The sequence below is a fragment of the Camelus bactrianus genome, chromosome 23, assembly GCF_048773025.1.
Source record: "Camelus bactrianus isolate YW-2024 breed Bactrian camel chromosome 23, ASM4877302v1, whole genome shotgun sequence".
Lineage (NCBI taxonomy): Eukaryota > Metazoa > Chordata > Mammalia > Artiodactyla > Camelidae > Camelus > Camelus bactrianus.
The window spans coordinates 11021451-11039501 of record NC_133561.1 but is presented as its reverse complement, the minus strand read 5'-3'; the positions used below and the strand labels follow the sequence as shown (position 1 = coordinate 11039501).

At 42.9% G+C, this 18051-nt stretch overlaps 1 protein-coding gene across 9 annotated transcripts in view; it reads left to right on the top strand.

The window, feature by feature from the left end:
- Positions 1-18051, top strand: part of ESRRG (estrogen related receptor gamma) — a 580276-nt gene that overhangs the window by 126295 nt on the left and 435930 nt on the right. For 5 of the 9 annotated variants that reach the window (XM_074351623.1, XM_074351624.1, XM_074351614.1 and 2 more), the window contains one exon: positions 2883-2922. The exons of the other annotated variants lie outside the window; for them this stretch is intronic. The gene's annotated coding sequence lies outside the window, so the exon portion shown is untranslated. The remainder of the gene's footprint in view (positions 1-2882; positions 2923-18051) is intronic. 9 annotated transcript variants of the gene reach the window in all.

The following is an 18051-nucleotide window of genomic DNA, read 5'->3' as shown; positions in this document are numbered from 1 at the left end:
AGTCTTACATTCAAGTCCTTAATAGACCTTGATTGAATTTTAACTATGGGGTAAGATCATACTTAGTCATTCACTTTTGATGAGCAGGTGATTCAAGATGAAAGAGATTTTAAAACTCAAGTCTGGTTATTCGCCCTGTTCAAAATGCTGTTGTATCTGTACATTTCCCTCATTTAAAGTCAAAGTATTTGGAATGTCCAAGAAGACTGACCTGGCTGACCCCTGTCTCTCTCCTCTCCCCTCACGTGTCTATTCTAACCACCCAGCCTCCCTTCTGCCCCGTGAGCCATCCAGGCTTCTCCTGCCGTAGGGTCTTGGCACTGCTTGAAATGCTCTTGTACACGTCCTTGTGATTAACTCCTCCTGTAATTCAAGTCTTTCCTCGAGGGTTACTTTTTCAATGCAGTCTACACTGACCATCCTATTTCAAATTGCTACCCTCTGCCTAGAACAATGAACCTGAGACACAGTGGGTGCTCAAAAACTTTCCTATTGAATGAAAGAATTATTAGTGGAGGCACAGAGAGGCGGCAGTGCTGCTTTCTCTGCCCAGGGCAGTTGGGTGTCCCCCGCTTGGCTCATTTTCAGACACTGATGTTTGCTCTTTTACGAAGAGTCTCTAGACACGGTCATCAAGTGTGAATGTGCTTCATTTCTGTGGGAGATTTCCTGTCACTCAGAAGTCAGCACTGTTTCCATCCTCGTATCTTTAGAGTTCAGCACAAAGAAAGCACAGAAGAAAAGAAAAACACTTCTACTAAGGTGTGTTGTAAGGGACAGGTTGATACTATCTGAGGGAGAAAAATAAGTGAGCCATTTCTATAGACACTGGGGAAATTGTTTCACTCAGAGTTAAAAAGCAGCGTGGGAGTGTTAAAGCGCAGGGTGCCTGTGCACACTTTATGGTGGTCTTAGCTTATGACCTTATGCTTCTTTTATTTCTCTATTAAATCAAGCTATATCTCATTGAGACCACCATCCTACATGTCACGGCATGGTTCGCTTTGGTGCCTGTGAACAGAATTTTCTCTGATGGAATGGAAAGATGTGTCTTTGACGTGTCTGAGTGCGGACGGTCTCTTGGCTGGATCAGTGTGGGTCTCCATGGCAACAGAGTGCCTAGGCCCTCGCCATGTGAGTGGAGTGCTTTGCTGAGAGTCCACCTTCCCTAAACTCGAAGCTGTGTCTTGACTTCTCCTCTGTGGGTTTCCAGTGAAATATCCCTTACGTGGCCCTTCACTTGGAGTTAGTGCAAAAGGAGACATCTGAGTTTCTAAAATTTATGAAACAAATAAAGAAATCAAAATTTTGTGAATGACAGATAACTGTCTATCTAGATAATTGTGTCCCCCCCAAAGATGTTGACATGCTAACCCCCAGTACCTCAGAATGTGACCTTAATGGGAAATGAAGTCTTTCTGCAGATGATTACGTTGAGATGAGGTCTTTGGGGTGGGTCCTAATCCAGTATGACTGGTGTCCTTGTAAAAGGGGGAAATTTGGACATGGGGAGAGACGCAAGGAGACTGCCAGGTGAAGATTAGTTTCTGTTGCTGTAAGCCAGGGAACTCCAAGGATTGCCAGCAAACCAGAAGCTTAGGAGTAGCACGGACTCCCCCCCACAGCCTTCCAAGGGAACCAACGCTAACAACATCGTTGAATTTGGATGTCTAGCCTCCAGAACTGTAAGGGACAACGCATTTCTGTCGTTTAAGCCACCCAGTCTGTGGTCCTTTGTCACAGCAGCCCTAACAAACTAATACAGTAACTGTTCATTTTTGTTTCGTAAAGCAAACGTTAAGCAACTCTGAGATGACGCCACAATAATCCACTTAGCGCATCTAATGTGCGAAAAAACTCGGGTATGAGCAAAGATGTCTGGGATAGATTATGCTCATAAAGTGAGGTAATTATTTAACCCATATTTCCATGGAATGCTGTTTGTTCATTACAATAGCTTGATGTTGACATACCTGCAATGAAATGACTAGTTATCTTTTTGAGTACTGAAACAGAGGCATGAAGAGATAGTACCCCCTGCAGAAGCAGACGTGGAAATGGTCTTGTCTAATCTCGTCATGTCACAGAGGAAGGCACTGAGTTGAGTGGTCTGCCTTAGTAGGACCATAGAAGCTAGGAGGGAGACTTGACCAGGATTCTCAGCCACTCTTCTTTTTTGTTTAAACCAAATTTCCTCTCTTACAAAGTATGAATCATCACAGAATAGCTACTCCACCAATGTTTGCTGAATGAATAAATGAACCTAAAGGCTTTTGAGTCAGGCTTTAGAGTTTTGGTCAAATTCCGTACATTTTTCATTAGTTTAAGTTGATTAAGAATTTCGCCTCTTAGAATAAGAAATAAGTTGGGCCCGGGCTGGTCTTGAATCGCAGTGCGCCCACACTTTGCTGTGTGAAGTTGGGCAAGTTAACCTTCCCAAGCCTAGTCACCTTGTCTTAAGATGTTGTGAACACCTCGCCAGAGATGAGATGAGATGAGAATGCCCTGCGAGGTTATTCTAAGTGTGAGATGGTGCAAAGCTCCAAGTGCGGTTCCTCGTACGTAAGTGGTCAGCATGGCTGTTTTGATTTTAACATCTTTCAAGATAGTACACAAACTAAGGGGCACACTAGCTCCAGCCCATGGTTCAAGGGTCACATGAACCATCTTCATGTGAATGTCCATGTTTGGTTATCTTTTCTTTTTATTATTATTATTATTATTATTATTATTATTATTATTATTATTATTATTATTATTATTATTATTAAAATTGAAGTATAATCTGTTTACAAAGTTGTGTCAGTTTCTGCTGTACAGCACAATGTTTCAGTCATTCATATACATACATATATTTGTTTTCATATTCTTTTTCATTATAGGTCACTACAAGACATTGAATATAGTTCCCTGGGCTATACGGTAGGACTTTGTTGTTTAAATATCTTATATATATAGTAGTATGTATCTGCAAATTTCAGAACTCCCAATTTATCCCTTCCTACCCCTTTACCCCCCTGGCAACCATAAGTTTGTTTTCTATGTCTGTGAGTCTGTTTCTGTTTTGTAAATAAGTTTATATCTTTTCTGAAATACGCTTCAAAGGCTGGCTGTCACCCAGGTTCTCTTAGTGGTCATTTATAATGTTCTCATCTATTTTTCATAAAGTACGTACATTTGTCAAAATGCATTCTAATTCCTTTTATATTTTTCTTACTTGTCCAATAACTTGGGGTTTATGAGATCCAGAAGCTCATTTCATGCTGCAGGAAGGAACAGTCTACTTCTCTCTCATAAATAGAGTGATTAGGAGTGTATTCATATATGCACACCGCTGAGACGAAAATCACGGAAAACTGATTCCTAATTGTGATAATATAAATAATAAAGTGTGAGCAAAATGCTAAATTATGTAGGGATAATGGAACAGTAGAAATTATTGTAAGTGGCTTTATCGTTGCAGAAAGGAAGTAATGTCTAGATAAAATATGCCATTTTCAAACCTAATTTTAGACTGATGGTGCTCACGGAAATGAGGTTAGTATAGTAAAATAATAAGAATATAATTGTCCCACGTTGTAGGGAAAAACAACACTGGCAAAGGTATAGAGAAAGCATGTTGTTAACATCGGAAAGTTCAGTTTTTGTTTCTTTTGTTTTTCTTTTTTGTTGTTGTTCCAACTTTTTCCTGTAGCTTTAAGAAGGAGTCACAGGCAATGTTAGTATCTGTTCTTCAGATACATCATCTATTTTACATTTTAAGTATTTAGCTTTCCTTGCATTTTATTATAAGAAACAATTGCTTGAAAACAGAGTCTTTGTTTCATAAGAGGTTAGCTGCTTCCACTTGAAATCAAGATCCTTTGTGATATTAAAATTAGCTTTTTAGCAGGAAGTCTGATGTCACCAAGGTGGAGACGCAGCAGCAGTAAGTAGCAAGGGGATGGGTCCTTAGGAAACAAAGGTCCAGTTTTCCTGCAAATACCTTTAGTGATTAAAAAAGGGGAAACAGATTGAACATGGGTGGAAGAGCTATTGGTTTTACATTTTTAGAGAAATTGCTGAACGCTAAATAGCCCTGCAGACTGGTGACCTTTACAGTTCTCTCAAGGTTAATGGGGTCCAGGCAAACGGTAATGTAATAATTTGGGTTTCTTGGATGTCCCACTGACTTATGTTGTATGTCCCTCAAATTTGCTAGCATTCTGTGCAGTGAAGGAGGGTAGTGTTGTTTAAAAAATGTGTTTGGAATCCCTCTGACCTCATTCTAAACGCCTTTCTGTTTAGAATCATCCAAAGTGGATGAGGAAAAATGACCTTGGAGGGAAATTGTATAAATTCTCCCTTTAATTCAAATGAAATAGGAAGCTACCATTGGTAGCCCAAATATAAAATAGTAAATAGTGTTTTTTTTAATAAGAAACCTCTAGAGCTCTTGAAGTCTAAGACATTCACAGCTGAAAATTGTCCGAAGTTGGGATTCCGTAGGATCAGGTTACTGAAGCATGCACTTGAAAGGTCTGGTCTCTGTCCCCTCGTGAACAGCAGAGGGAAGCTGTTCGCACCTGGGCTGAGACTCCAGGGAGGAAGAGCCAGACGTAGGTCCGTGTTTCTGTCTGCGGGGCTACCAAATGCAGTGGCCACTGCCTCCCTGCACGAACACCCGGCCGGTGGCAGGCTCTGCAGGGGCCCTTACAGGAGCTCTTGAGAGGCCATGTGTTTTTGGTGTTATCAAGAGGGGTTCATTACACCAAGGGAATCAATTCAGAATGACTCTAATGGGACTGGGAGTCACACTGCAGTCCAGCCCTATGACAAAGAGAGTTTAAAGTACCCTCTATTTATTATGCCTTTCTCTCTTTAATTATGTCTGTCTTTAATATTCTACTGTTAGCTCCTTTAATGTTTTTCTTCCCCACGTTTTTGGCATTTTTATGATTTGCAGTTCCATTCTAAATGGGCACATGTCATAATGTCATCTAATTCTATTGAGAAAAGAATGCCCCTGTTTCCTGTGGCTTTGGGCCAAGCCACACTATTACTTTTGATTCTGATATGTATTTTTTTATCATCACAGATTATGTAGGCTATGCGCTATAAAGTAGAAGATTCTTTCCAATTTGAAAAAGAGATTTAGTGCTTCTTTTGCAATCTCCTGGGGGGCAGGGGTGATGTGTCAGGTCCTTCACAACTAATGCAGGGTCTGGCCGCTGAGAGTGCTCAGTAATTGCTGGTTGAATGAATGAATAAATGAATGAATGACTGATATCTACATTCTAGTCACATTCTATTCTTAGTATTGATATAAAAGTGTTTTGCCCTCAGTTGACTGGACCGGGGAAGGGCTCGGCCGTTTTGGGGTATAATGAATACATAACCTGAGAGGCTAGAAATCAAAATCCAAACATTTTAACCCTTTTGGACAATCCTTGACTTTTTCTCATCTCTCATTCATTCATTTATTTATCTGACTGTCAAAATAAAGCCCCTGCTTTGTGCCAATTTCCATATTACGTTGTCCCCTCTTTTCTTCTTGCCTGTTCTTTCCCGCTTCTCCTCTGCTTTCTCTCTGCATCTCTATTGATTGTCACTCTTCCTCTTCCCTTGGGTACTACCTGTCCTCCCATTCTCTACTTCTCTGCCTCCCATCTCCTCCCTCTACGCATGCTTCTCACGTCCGCTCCTTGAGCTCCTTGAGGAGTTTTCCTTTCTACTGCTGGTCCTCTGCGGAGGTAACATTCCTTATACTCTCCTTTTAGAAATATGTCCTGTTGTCTCCTTATCTCCCTGCTTCTTCTCTGTCAAGTCCAAAGAAGCAGAGACGCAGTCATGCACGGAATCCCCTAGACTCTTCACCTTCCTTTCAAAACCTGGCTCAGACTTGTTTATAACAGTGATCCAGTTGATTCCATTATCTTCAGGTAAGATCATGCCTGAAACTCTTTAAGCACAGAAACTGTCCTTTTAAAAAAAAAAGTGACTAAAAGCCTTCCCCCACAGGCTAGTGTTGGATTTTCCCTGTTCACCCACATTTTGAATCCTGGCTTTGAAGTGAGATCCCCTCCCCATTTCTGTTCTATATGCAGAGAGGGACATAGCAAGAAAAAACAAAAAAAGGATAGAATGTGATAAGGATATAAGGTTGGTTTATAATAGAACAAAAAAATAGGAGAAGTGTAGCCATGAAAGAGGGAAAATGCTTCAAGCCATTCTTAAAATTCTGACCTCATTTATTTATTCATTAAAATAAATTAAACTCCAGGTATCATATTAGTGACTGGGGATTCAACAGAGAACAAGACTTAGCCCCTCCTAAAGGGGCTAATATTCCACTGTGGTGTGGTGAGGGACATGATCAGGCTGTAGGAACAGCACCCAGCCCTGAACTTGGAAGGATGAGGTTACACCTTTTGGAAGAAATGACAGTTTAGGCTGAGTCAAGAAGGATGATTTAGTTGTAACTAGGGAATGTGGTAGGAGGCAGCAATACGGACCCAGTGGTGGGAAACATTGCAAGAACGACATGGCCAGGGTTTATGATTTCTGTGATGTGAACACAGGAAAGGAGACCATGGCGATGAAATCATCAAGGTCTTATTTACTCTGCTGGGAACACGGACCTTGTCCTGCAGCAGTGGGGAGCCACTAAAGGGTTTTAAGCAGGGCAGTGAGGCTCTGGAAGATTCACTGAGAAGAGCTGGAGTGAAATCTCAGACAAGAACACAGTGGGAATGTTGCAGTATTCAAGGCAGTCACCGGTCACCTTCCCTAAGAGGGTGATGGTGATGATGGAAATGAGTGATGAATTCAGGGTGCATGAAGAGCATAGATGGACAAGCCACGCTGATATACTGGATGCAAGAGATAAAGGGGGAGCAGGGGGTCGAGAATGGCATTCAGTCTCTTGGGTTCTGAGGAAAGGTATTACTTCTGAGGAGTCATCTCAGTTGTCTTTGGTCTTTAAGTGCAGGCTAGTGGTTCTAAAAGCTTCCAGATTGACATCCCTGAAGACTAATGCCATCTTCTGTTTCATCACAGTAAACAGCAAGACTGGCTTCCAAAGGTGCTCTCCTCTGTTTGCAGAAATCCTCCACAGCAAAAGCAGGACCACAGAGGGGTGGAGGCATCCTCTTAAGTTGTCAGACAGTTTGGACTGAACTGAGTGTTGTCAGATAAACGGTTACAATATGTTTCTTCCTGACCCTGATGGATGAGTTTGGTCAAAATAGTTGTACCTGGTTGCATGTGTGTGCATGTGTGTTGATGCGTGTATGTGTACACACGTGTCTATGTATGTGCATTCACAGTGTGCATGTGAGTGTGTGTGTGTGTGTACAGATGCATCTCTTTCGGTTCCCCCATCACTGGGAGGATGTCATTTAATGCCTCTCAGATGATGGTGGTACTTGTGGAGTGGAGAACTAGGAACTCAGAACTGGAGAGGAGCCACTGACCCATTTCCACAAAAGAAAGCCAAACAGTTGTCAGTTATAATGGTGTTTTTTCACTGCCTTAAATTTGGACTAAATTTGAACTGGTGACTTTGAAGTGAGTGACTCCATAGCCCATTATCCATCCCCTGAGATACATAATCCACTTTAAAGATACATTTTAAATAGCCTACTATGGGAAATGTAGTTAGCAAGCTCACGGATATGCTTACATTTAAGAACTCTCAGAAATGCACTTACGGATTGAAGGGAAAAAAAATCTGTGCAAGAAATAAAATGCGCATGAAAGGGGTGATTCATTTTATTAGAGCAATTAAAACATTGCCTCCATCATGCTCATGAAATAAAAATATATTGGAGAAAAAGCTATATTTACCTGGAGAGAAAATGTAAAACAGAAGGAGGATAAAAGTCCATTTTTCTGAAAGAAGTAACGGAAAATCTGCTGTAGGTTATAATTCAGGCAGAACCTCATCATTATGGACCAGGAGGCTGAGTGAGATCATTGTGGAATGGGAGCCAGAGCGAGCGCAATCTCTACCCAATATTTTTTGAGGCACAAATGTAGCCAGGAGTGAGTCATTCAACAGGGTACCTCAGAGGTGGAGGGTCTTGGATATAAATGGGCAAGACTGCGGTACAGGAAAAGCTGTCACCTTAACCTTGGATGTGCCGTCATCATCTCCCGGTGAGTTCACAGAAATCAACTTCTCCGACTCCGGTTCGTGCCTGAGGCCAGGTCCACGCCGCAGTGATGCCTCAGGTGACTCAGAGAGGGCTCGTAAATCTGAAGGTCTCTGCTTCCAAACTCCAAGTGATATAACCTTTCCTTCTTGGGTTGCAAATAAGTTAGATAAAAATAACATGGGAAATGGTTCCTCTGGGTCGACTTTGCTTATTGCCTTCCTCTGAGAATGTGCCAGGGACGAGAGGACTGGAGACTTGGGTCCTATCAAGGAAAGGTAGGAGAAGTGGGGGGAGGAGAGGGAGGGAGGGCTGTCCCTCACCTTGTCTGTTTCACTCAACATGTGTCAGTACCGGGTCTCAAGAAGAGCTGGGACTTGGGGAAATACGGTTGCGATTTCTTGGGGCTAAACATACTCATTTCCAGAGCTGTTTTAAAGGGTGAATGAAATCATTCATCCGTTCATTCATGCATCAACTGTTTGATTTTTCACTAATTGCTGAAGAACGAAGAATGAATAGTATAAAACCTCTGCTCTCATGGAACTTACGTTCTAGTGGGTAGAGAGAGCATTAAGAGGTGATTGAATGAATAAATGTATAAAGTAACAGCAGGTGGGCGGTAAAGCCAGGTAAGGAGTGAGAGGGACTAGAGAGTGGTACTCTTTTAGATGTGATGCTGAGGGGAAGCCTCTGATACAGGAGATGCCGTGATGCAGTGACCTGCTGGGTAAAGTGAAGAATACAGAGAAGCATCCAGCACAGTGCTTGGCACGTGGTTAGCGCTGAATCAGTGGTCACCATCATTATCCTTGATAATAATGGTGCCTGCATGCCCTTTTGAAATCTGGGGAGTCTGTAAAGTATTACAGGAAGCTTGGTTTAGAGCACACTTAACAATGGAATTCTGTATTCATATATATAAAGATTTTTTATTTGCAATTACAGTTTAACTTTGAGATAGCTAGTACTCTTTGAAGGAAAACCAACAGAAGCTGATTGTTTTGAGTGGTTAAATATCTGGCAACTTTTTCCCCTCTTCAGTCCAGTTAAACATTTCCTGCCCGCCTGCTTTGTGTCTGGCACTGTGCTGGGCACTGGGGAAACAAAAATGTAAAATGTAATCTTTGCCCTCAGGAAGCTTATCATCTTATTTCCCCCCTAATTATTCAGGAAACTCATGCACTATTTGACTAGAACCTGCAGGAGAGATTTATATGCTGACAAGGCTCTGTAGAGTTTAGAAAAAAAACAAGCTGCATTTGAGTGTTAACTTTGATGTTTGTTTAGTTTTATAAAATATGTAAGAGGCTTTTCCATTAGTGAGTAAGACTTCCAAAAGCTTTCAGAATCTCATGTCACAAGCAGTCGTTAAGCATCGCTTAAGGGGAGTCACAGAGCCTGACAGCTTGGAAACTTAAGCACAGTATGTGGTTTAGGACGGGTGGCCAAAACGAAGCCCCCATTCCTGTCTTAACTGAGGTCCTGTGGGTCCCACTGATTTTTTTTTTTTTTTTTTTTTTTGGTCTGAAAAATCCAGACTGCAGGGGAATCTACAGTCCACTTGGCAATTCCTTGCTTGTCTCTGTGTGGCAACCCCTCCTATCCAACTGAATCAAGTCTAAGGAAACATTTTAAAGCATTTCCCTTCTAAGGCTTTGCCACTAGCTTTCCTGAATGCTTCTCACGTGTGATAGGATTATGGTAGTTGGTACCATGAATGACATCGGACAAATGGCTTTCCCAAGCAAGACTTGACCAGCATTGCCTTCCACAATATAGAAAGAGGTGGGTTTTATTCCATTTAATTTTATGGAAAAGCAATTTTCTTTTAGCTGTAGGTGCTGGGGATTGAACCCAAGACCTTGTGCATGCCAAGCACATGCTCTGCCGCTAAGTTACATACCCCGTACCCCTGGAAAAGCAATTTATTAACTTTATCATTTATATAAAAATTTAGAGGTGGGCAGAATTTTTCCATTGTAGGGAGATACACAGCCTTTGACGGAAATTTAGTCGTCAAGAGGGCAACTTTGCCTTTGAAATGTCTGGAGAAATGTGAATCACCTCTTCCCTCCCCAGCCTGGGTCCGAGGCTGGTGTTTGCAGTCCACTACTCTTGCGTTTCACTGCCCAGCCTCTTCCAGTGCGTGGAGGTGCTTGGGCAGAGGCTCATCTGTTAGCTAAAGAATCTCCTTACCAGGATCCTTTCCTGTGGGCTTGGGGAAAACCAGAAGGTGATTTGTAAACTGTACGAAAGAACTTCTTGCCCTACCTCACCACTAATAAATACATCTTGAGGTTCAGAATTTTTCACAGATCTCACCAAGCGAGCTTTCACAGATTTGGTTTTGTGAAAATAGCCTTGGGGTCTGGAGCTGCCGTGAAAGGGTTCCACACCGGCAAACTCTTCCGCGCCTCTGAAATCGGAGCCTCGCTTTTGCCTGTGAGGAATCCATGGTGATCATAAGGAATAAGAGTTCCATACACTGGTGATTTGTAAGACATTTTTCTTAAGTTTATTATTTAATAAAGAACATTCAGAAATAGGCAAGTAAAAAAAAATGTCATTTATGTCACAGATGAGAAAGCCACGTATATGTATTAATGGAACTCATTCACTGGTTTATGGAGCCAGACTTCTGGGACCCTACAAATCCGCATGCATATAGACCCCTCTCCATTTGACGGGAACACAGATTATTCACCAAATACCATCGGAGAAGAGCCCAGGATTATGCAGAATTCTGTAGCGGGCTTGTCAGGGATTCTCTTCCGTAGCATGGAGCTTAGAAACATTTTGAAGGGAAACAACCCAGAGGCTTTCAGCAATGCTGGTTGGTTGTGCTTTTTGCTGAACAGATGATTTTATAGACACCTGGGCCATCCTCTCTGCACAGAGACTCTTCCTAAACATTCCCTCTAGTCAGCACTTTCCCATTATAGGAATGGTTAAAATTATCAGGTGTCGTCCCCCAAAACAGATGTTTGTTTCTGCCAAACCCTTGTAAGGAGCATCCATCTTGAAGATGTTAGAGAGACAAATACCTGCAACTGGGATATGTGTCCTCTGCTTGTTAAGACTTTGCCAAATAAACTTCTCTGTCAAGGGAGCTCCTTTGCATGAAGCTAGAGCCAGCTGGTGTGAGCGGGTCCCTCCCCACGTGTAGTGCGGAGGCAGCTCCGGCATTAGAAGGTCTTAAAGTATCGTAAGGGTTTATTTTGAGCTCCCAGTTCTTCAAAAGGAAAAGAAAAAAATACAGAAGAGTGCGTTCCTGCCAGCGGTTCAGAGAAACCTGATGTAGCCCTTGTTTCTTTTGTTTCAGGAAACAAAGCATGAGATATGCTTGAAACCTACACATGGGAAGCTCTAAATGTAGTCATGTTCTTTGGTTATTTATAGCACAAGAGCCTCCGCCCGCCCTCCCTCCTCATTATCTCTCGGCCCCTCCCCCAGCACCGTGACCCTATATTTAGATCTGAAGCATCATCTTCAGATGCTGTGTGACCACGTCAAGGTTGTGCCTCTGAGAAGTGTGGCAGGATATGGGCTGTTTTGCCTAATGGAGGAGATAACCATTTGGGATATTTTCACCTTCTGCGGGACAAGCCTCCGCTGTATGTAAGAAGCCCGGTGAGCAGGCAGGAGCCCTTTGATATCATTTTAGAGAAGGAGGCGTTTCTGTAAACCTAGTGTTTGTCACCAAAAGCACTGCTTTTGCAAAGTACCAACTTTTCGGAGTAGTTTCTTTAAAAAATGAACGTCTATCCATAAGAGAGGCAGCATTTTATTCACATGTGGGTAAAATAAGAATTTTAATGAACAGCAACACTTTTTTTTCCTCCAGAAAAATCCGTGATCTGAAAAAAATCTGAAAAAGGGAATAGTTGAAGCTGTATCAGGAAATTTCCAAAAAGAAAAAAATGATCGATGCCACTGTGTTTGATACTAATTCGAGTAACGGCTAAATACGCACTAAGCATATTTCAGGTGCTATTTCACCACCAGATTACCTGTCAGGTGCGTAGTAGCGTTCCCATCTCACAGATAAGGAAACTGAGGTTCAGAGAATTAAACGACCTATATAAGGTCACGGAGCTGGTCGGGTTTCAAACTCAGGTGGTCTAGCTCCTGGGCCAGTGCTTTTAACCACTGTCCTGACCCTAAGTAAGGTGCGGTTCTCTGGTAGCTCATGTTATCTTGTGTGTGTGAAGACGGAATGGACGATGATTGTGACCTCGGCATCTGCAGGTCACTGAAAAGGGCGGTGCGTGTGGTGTCACCCATTATATGGGCAGGATCCTTACGTCTCATTCAGCTCTGGGTCCTGATTCAGAAACCGTTGCTTATTGTGGGCGGAGTGGAGTTTCTCTTACGTTCTCTTGCTGCTGAAAGCCGGTCACGTGGCTGAGTTTGGAAGCCACAATTGGTTTCAAGCAAGGTGTTCTGCTGTCTACTGTTTTACTCCATCAGGATGACTTCCTTTCTTTCCCTTTTCTCCTCAAAGTGCTTTATGAAACCACAGCTCTGCAGAATTGCCCTTGTCACCCTCCAGGCACTTCCTTGTCCATGAGCACAGCTGCGGGAGGAGCCAGCGCTCTCTGTAGGGGGAATGGGCAAGGGGACACTGCAGGCAAGGGGGGGCTTTGTGTATGGGGGGATAAAAAAAACTGGGCTAAGCTCTCAGGTCTGCTGTTTAGACCAGTTTATCATTGCCCATCTAGGACAAATAACTTGAACCTTGTTCCTCTTCAGATCTGAAAAAGTACTTTTTTTTCTTAGAAAATGCCTAGTCACAACTGCGTGTTTTCTATCGAGCGATACTGTGGGATTTGTATTAGAGAACTTAACATTTCACCATTTTCTTCTTAAAGTGCATGGGATGCAGTTAAGCTGTTGCAGACTCGCTGTCAACATTGCATGTTTAAAAACAAACACGCATTTTTTTAAAAATGGGGGCAAAATCCTGGCATTTTAGGGAAAGGCTCTCTCGGAGGGAGGGAGGAGAAAAATATGGAGAATAATGAATTCATCAAGCTGAAAATGCACGAGGCAGCGAAGCGCTCAGGCTTCAATACATGGCAAATGGAAAGAGAGCCCCCATTACTGTTGAGACGCACAGACACAGCCCCGCTAATCGCTTGGTCATGCTTGGGAGACACTAAGTCATCACAGGCCATGACATGGTGAGAACAGGGTGCCCGGGGTTTGTTGTAAGAAAAAATTGTTGATTTAACATCCATAACCAGCAGCACTCCCTTCCCCGACCCTCATCCTCAGGTGACAAGCCTTGGTTGGAAAAATGCCCCTGTGCATGTGTGTTTAACCCTTTAGGCTCAACACCGTTGGAAACACTTTGGGCGGTAAAAATTGTGGAGTTGGAGACTACTAGAAAGAGATTAATTTCTCTTTCTTTCCACAATTTGTTGTCTCTTATTTATATAGATGTGTAGTATTCAATGTCAAATAATGATAGTTAACATGTATTAAAGAGCTGCTATGTGCCAGGTGCTGTTTTATTTAATTGTATTACCTCATTCAGTCCTCACGACAGCTGCATGAAATAGGGTACAAGGCTTGTCTCCATTTTATAGACGATACAGCCAAGGTCACATAGCTGATGAATACTGGAACCAAATTTGGAACTCAGATTGTCTGACTCCAATGCCTGTACTGCTGACCACTGTGCCTTGTATTAAGTTATGTCCTTTGAGAAATCCAATGAAACCAGAGGACAGATTCGTCAAAAAGATGAAGTGTACTTTTTCATTCTTTCAACATACATTTTATTGAATATTGCGCTTATGGTGGGGTGGAAAGACGGATACACATGTAATTCCAACGCAGTACCATTCCTGCTGTGATGGAAAGATGCATTCTGGTCTGGGTTGTCGTGGAGGAGAAGTCACCTCCTCTTCAGGGGACTGCTGTCTAACCAGTGACTAGTGTGTTACCTGCCTATCTTAATAGGTAATAAATAATATAGTCTGGAGAGGAAGCAGATGCGTAAATTTGAGCTGAGCCTTTATGGCTAAAGAAGAGTTTTCCTATGGACGAGGTGGGAAAAGGCACTGCAGGATGAGAGAAGAGCATGTGTAAAGACAAAAGACCACCTGGAATGTTTTGGAAGCTACACTGGTTCTGTATTGCTGGAGCGCAGAATGGAAGGTGGTTGAGTGGAGGCAAGAGGAGGAGCCTAGATCGTTCAGTTAACAGGCGGGGTAATCACTGACGTGGTGTCCCATGCCGTGGGCCGTGGGTGTACCTGGATGAGTGAGGGGACCATTGGAGTGATGCAAGACTGTGGAGGAGTGGTCCAGGTGAGGTTAGAGAAGCAGCACCCTGGGAAATGGATTGAAGGCTTGGGAGAGTGATCACGACTGGATTCTGCTGCAGTGGTCTTGGATAAGATTATGGGGGTATGGACTGGCATGGTGCTGGTAGAGTTGGAGTGGTGAGACATACTTAAGCAATGTTCAAGGAGACTGGTCATTCATTAGATATGAGGAAAAAGGAGATAGGGGAACTGAAGACACATTTCTGTTTTGAGAAAAATTAGGCATTAATTTTTTTAATTGAAGTCTAGTTGATTGTGTTAGGTTCAGAGGTATAGCAAAGTGATTCAGTTATACATGTGTGCATGTGTATATATATATACACATGTATATATTTCAGATTCTATTCCATTATAGGTTACTGCAAGATATTGAATATTGTTCCATATGTTATATTGTAAATCTCTGTTGTTTATCTGTTCTATATATAGTGGCGTGTCTCAGTGAATCCCATTCTCCGAATTTATCCCTCTCCCACTTTCCCTTTTGGTAACCGTAAGTTTGTTTTCTATGTGTGTATGTCTGTTTTGCAAATAAATTCATTTGTATTATCTTTTAGATTCCACACATAAGTGATGTCATATGATATTTGTCTTTCTCAGTCTGACTTAACTTCACTCAGTATGATAATCTCTACATCCATGTTGCTGCAAATGACAATATCTTATTCTTTCCTATGGCTGAGTAATATTCCATTTTATAATGGAATATAATTTCCATTTTATATATATATATATACACACACACACATTATACACACACACACACACACATGTAAATAACACATCTTCTTTGTCCATTCAGCTGTTGGTGGACACTTAGGTTGCTTCCATGTCTTGGCTATTGTAAATAGTGCTTCAGTAAAACACTAATTTTATGGTTATGAAAAATGGAAAAGACTTGGTTAAAAAACTGTGAGTTTAATTTTGTTAGGTTTGAGCTTCCTTTGGGATATATATCTGGAGATGTCTGGAAGACAGCTGGACACATGTGACTCAAAGTTAGGCACAGGGGCTGTATTTGAAAAAGAGCCATCAGCAGCCATTGAGGTCCTGGCTGGTGAATTTTCCTGAGCAAGCTCATCACTCCACACACGGTGCTGTAACACAGAGGAAAGCATTAGTACCGCACAAACAGGCAAGACAGAATAGGGTTTAGTAGCCAGTAGATGGGATTATTAAAAGGAATTCATGAAAGAAGAGATTTAGGACCAGAAAGTTAGGCTTTAAATTGAGTGGAAAGAAAAGAGGGGAAGCGATAGTTTTGTGCGGAGACGTCCTCAGGTTTAGCAATGTGATGTTTTAGAAGCTTCTCTTGGGAGATACCCATTTCCAATATCAGACTGTTTGGTTCTGGAGGTTATGGTGCTTTCGGAATTATTTTAAAAAGAAGTAGGGGTGCCATGAAACACATGCATTTGTATTAAATCACGGTTAATCCTTGTTCTGAAATTGGCCAGCTGACTACATGCATCATGTGTTGATAAACAGTTTTCCTCTAAAATAAAATTTCAATTTTAATCCAAATTATTAAACATTTATTACAGTTCCTACTGTGGTGCAGCCATAGTTCTAAGTACTTTGCACCTGTCAACCCATTTAATTGTCACAACACTCCTGTGAGGTAAAGACTTTTATTGTCCCCATTTGACAGATGAGGAAACAGAGGCACAGAGTTTGAGCGACTTGCTAAGTAGCCACTAAGTGACTGAGTCCAGATTTTGAATCGAGATGTCCTGGCTCCCTTACCGTACACTATATTGTCTCTCTCATATCATGGCCAGAAGACCCAAGAATCTAAGAATCTGGCTGTGCTTAAGCTTTCCATCTCTTGAGAACCCCAAATAATATTCAGGCCTGACAAATCGCAGGCAAGAGTGAGAGTAAACAGTACTGTATTGGGATATATGTGTGGTGCCAGATCCCAACGCAGAACTCTCGCAAGTTCGAGGAGAGGCTGTTGTCCCATGAGGCCAGTCCCGAATCACACGTTTACTGCCCTCGAGGAAAGGCCTGTGCGGCCCTCCCCGCTGTGGTCTGAGATGCTGGGCCCAGGGGACAAAGTGCTGGAGAAAGGGGGAGTGGGGCTGGAGGGGCTTTTCAGTTGTCAAATTTGAGCCAGTGTCCACAACCTCGGGGAGCACATCTGGCTAGCTCCCAGGAGAACAGGCCGAGGGCAGGGGGAGGGAAAGGGAGAGACAGAAGGGGAGCGACCTCTCTGAGGCGGGCTGACTATGCAGACCTCACCCGTGAGGAGAAGAGGCTCCACCCGTGTGTTTGCGGCCACAGCGGCCTCGCCTCCCTGAATGTTCCGCCTCTTTGAGCATGTGGTGAAATCAGCTTCAGGAAAAGAGGGAAGAGAGAAGAGGACACTAAAGGAGAAAGACCTTGGATTTCTCCTTCAAGGAGCCAGAATAGCCCACAGTTCTCATCTCATCACTGGATTCACAGAAAAAAAATTTCCTTTTCAGTACAGGGCACCTGTACGTTAGGGAGACAGGATGGGGTACGTGCCTGGGAGTGGCTCCTCCTGCCTGACTGTCACTGAGAAGACGGGCAGTCAGAAGCATTGCCTATAGCAGCACCGGGGGCCCCAGCCACGGCGCTGGCCACGGGGTTGGAACTGTGGATGGAGACTGAAAGATGGAGATCGGATGTGCCTCTGCAGAGTGGAGCCCACAATGTCCAGGAGATCTTTCTTGATTCTAGTAAAATTAGGTTAACACATTTGAGTAGGTGCCATTTTATTCCCTGTGTGAGAACAGTTGGAAGATACGGGTTTTAATACTGACTTTGCTTCTGTGTACACCTTAGGCCGGGAGCTGACAAACGGGTGCTGTGAAGGCCAGATAATAAATATTTTCTGTTTCTATTCAGCTCTGCCATTGTAATGCAAAAGCCACCTTAGGTAGTATGTAAATTAACGAACTGGTCTGTGTCCCAGTAGAACTTTAAAAAGCAGATGGGAGCGGGAGGGTGGAAAGCGGGGAAGGCAGATGTGGGCCGACTTCATAGTCGTGTGCCATCCCTTGCTTTAGGCAAATGACTTGACTTCTTTCACATCTCCGCTCCCCCATTTCTCCACTTGGTTAGTTATTCTCGCCCAACAACAACGCAGGGGGTTGCAGATGCCTGGCATAATGATAGCGTATGGAAGAAGGAAGGCTGGGCCCCAGTGGCGTCGGCCAGCTTTGGGACCTGGGCCTGGTACTTGTTCTCAGTGCAGGGACCTCATTTAAGGACTTTTTCAGCTCTCACAGTCTATGTAGAAGAATTTGCGAAAGCGCTCTCCAAAAATAAAGTAAAATTAAGACCAAGTGTAGCTAAAAATTTCTTTCAAAAACGAATCCACCTCATTTCTTGGGTTGAAAACAAAAGTACAAAGTCTTCACTGGATAATTAGTTTGTGTGCTCTCTAATTTGTGAGGATTTTTCCTCCTAGAATTGTTAGGTGGCATTAGTACTTGACTCCTACGAGCTTGACAGGTAAGGTCCAGTGCCCTGGCAGGAGACACAGGCGGTGTATTGGTCTAGAGGGTGTCAAAGAAAGCTTCTCCTAAAAAATATTTTAAACCTGTAATG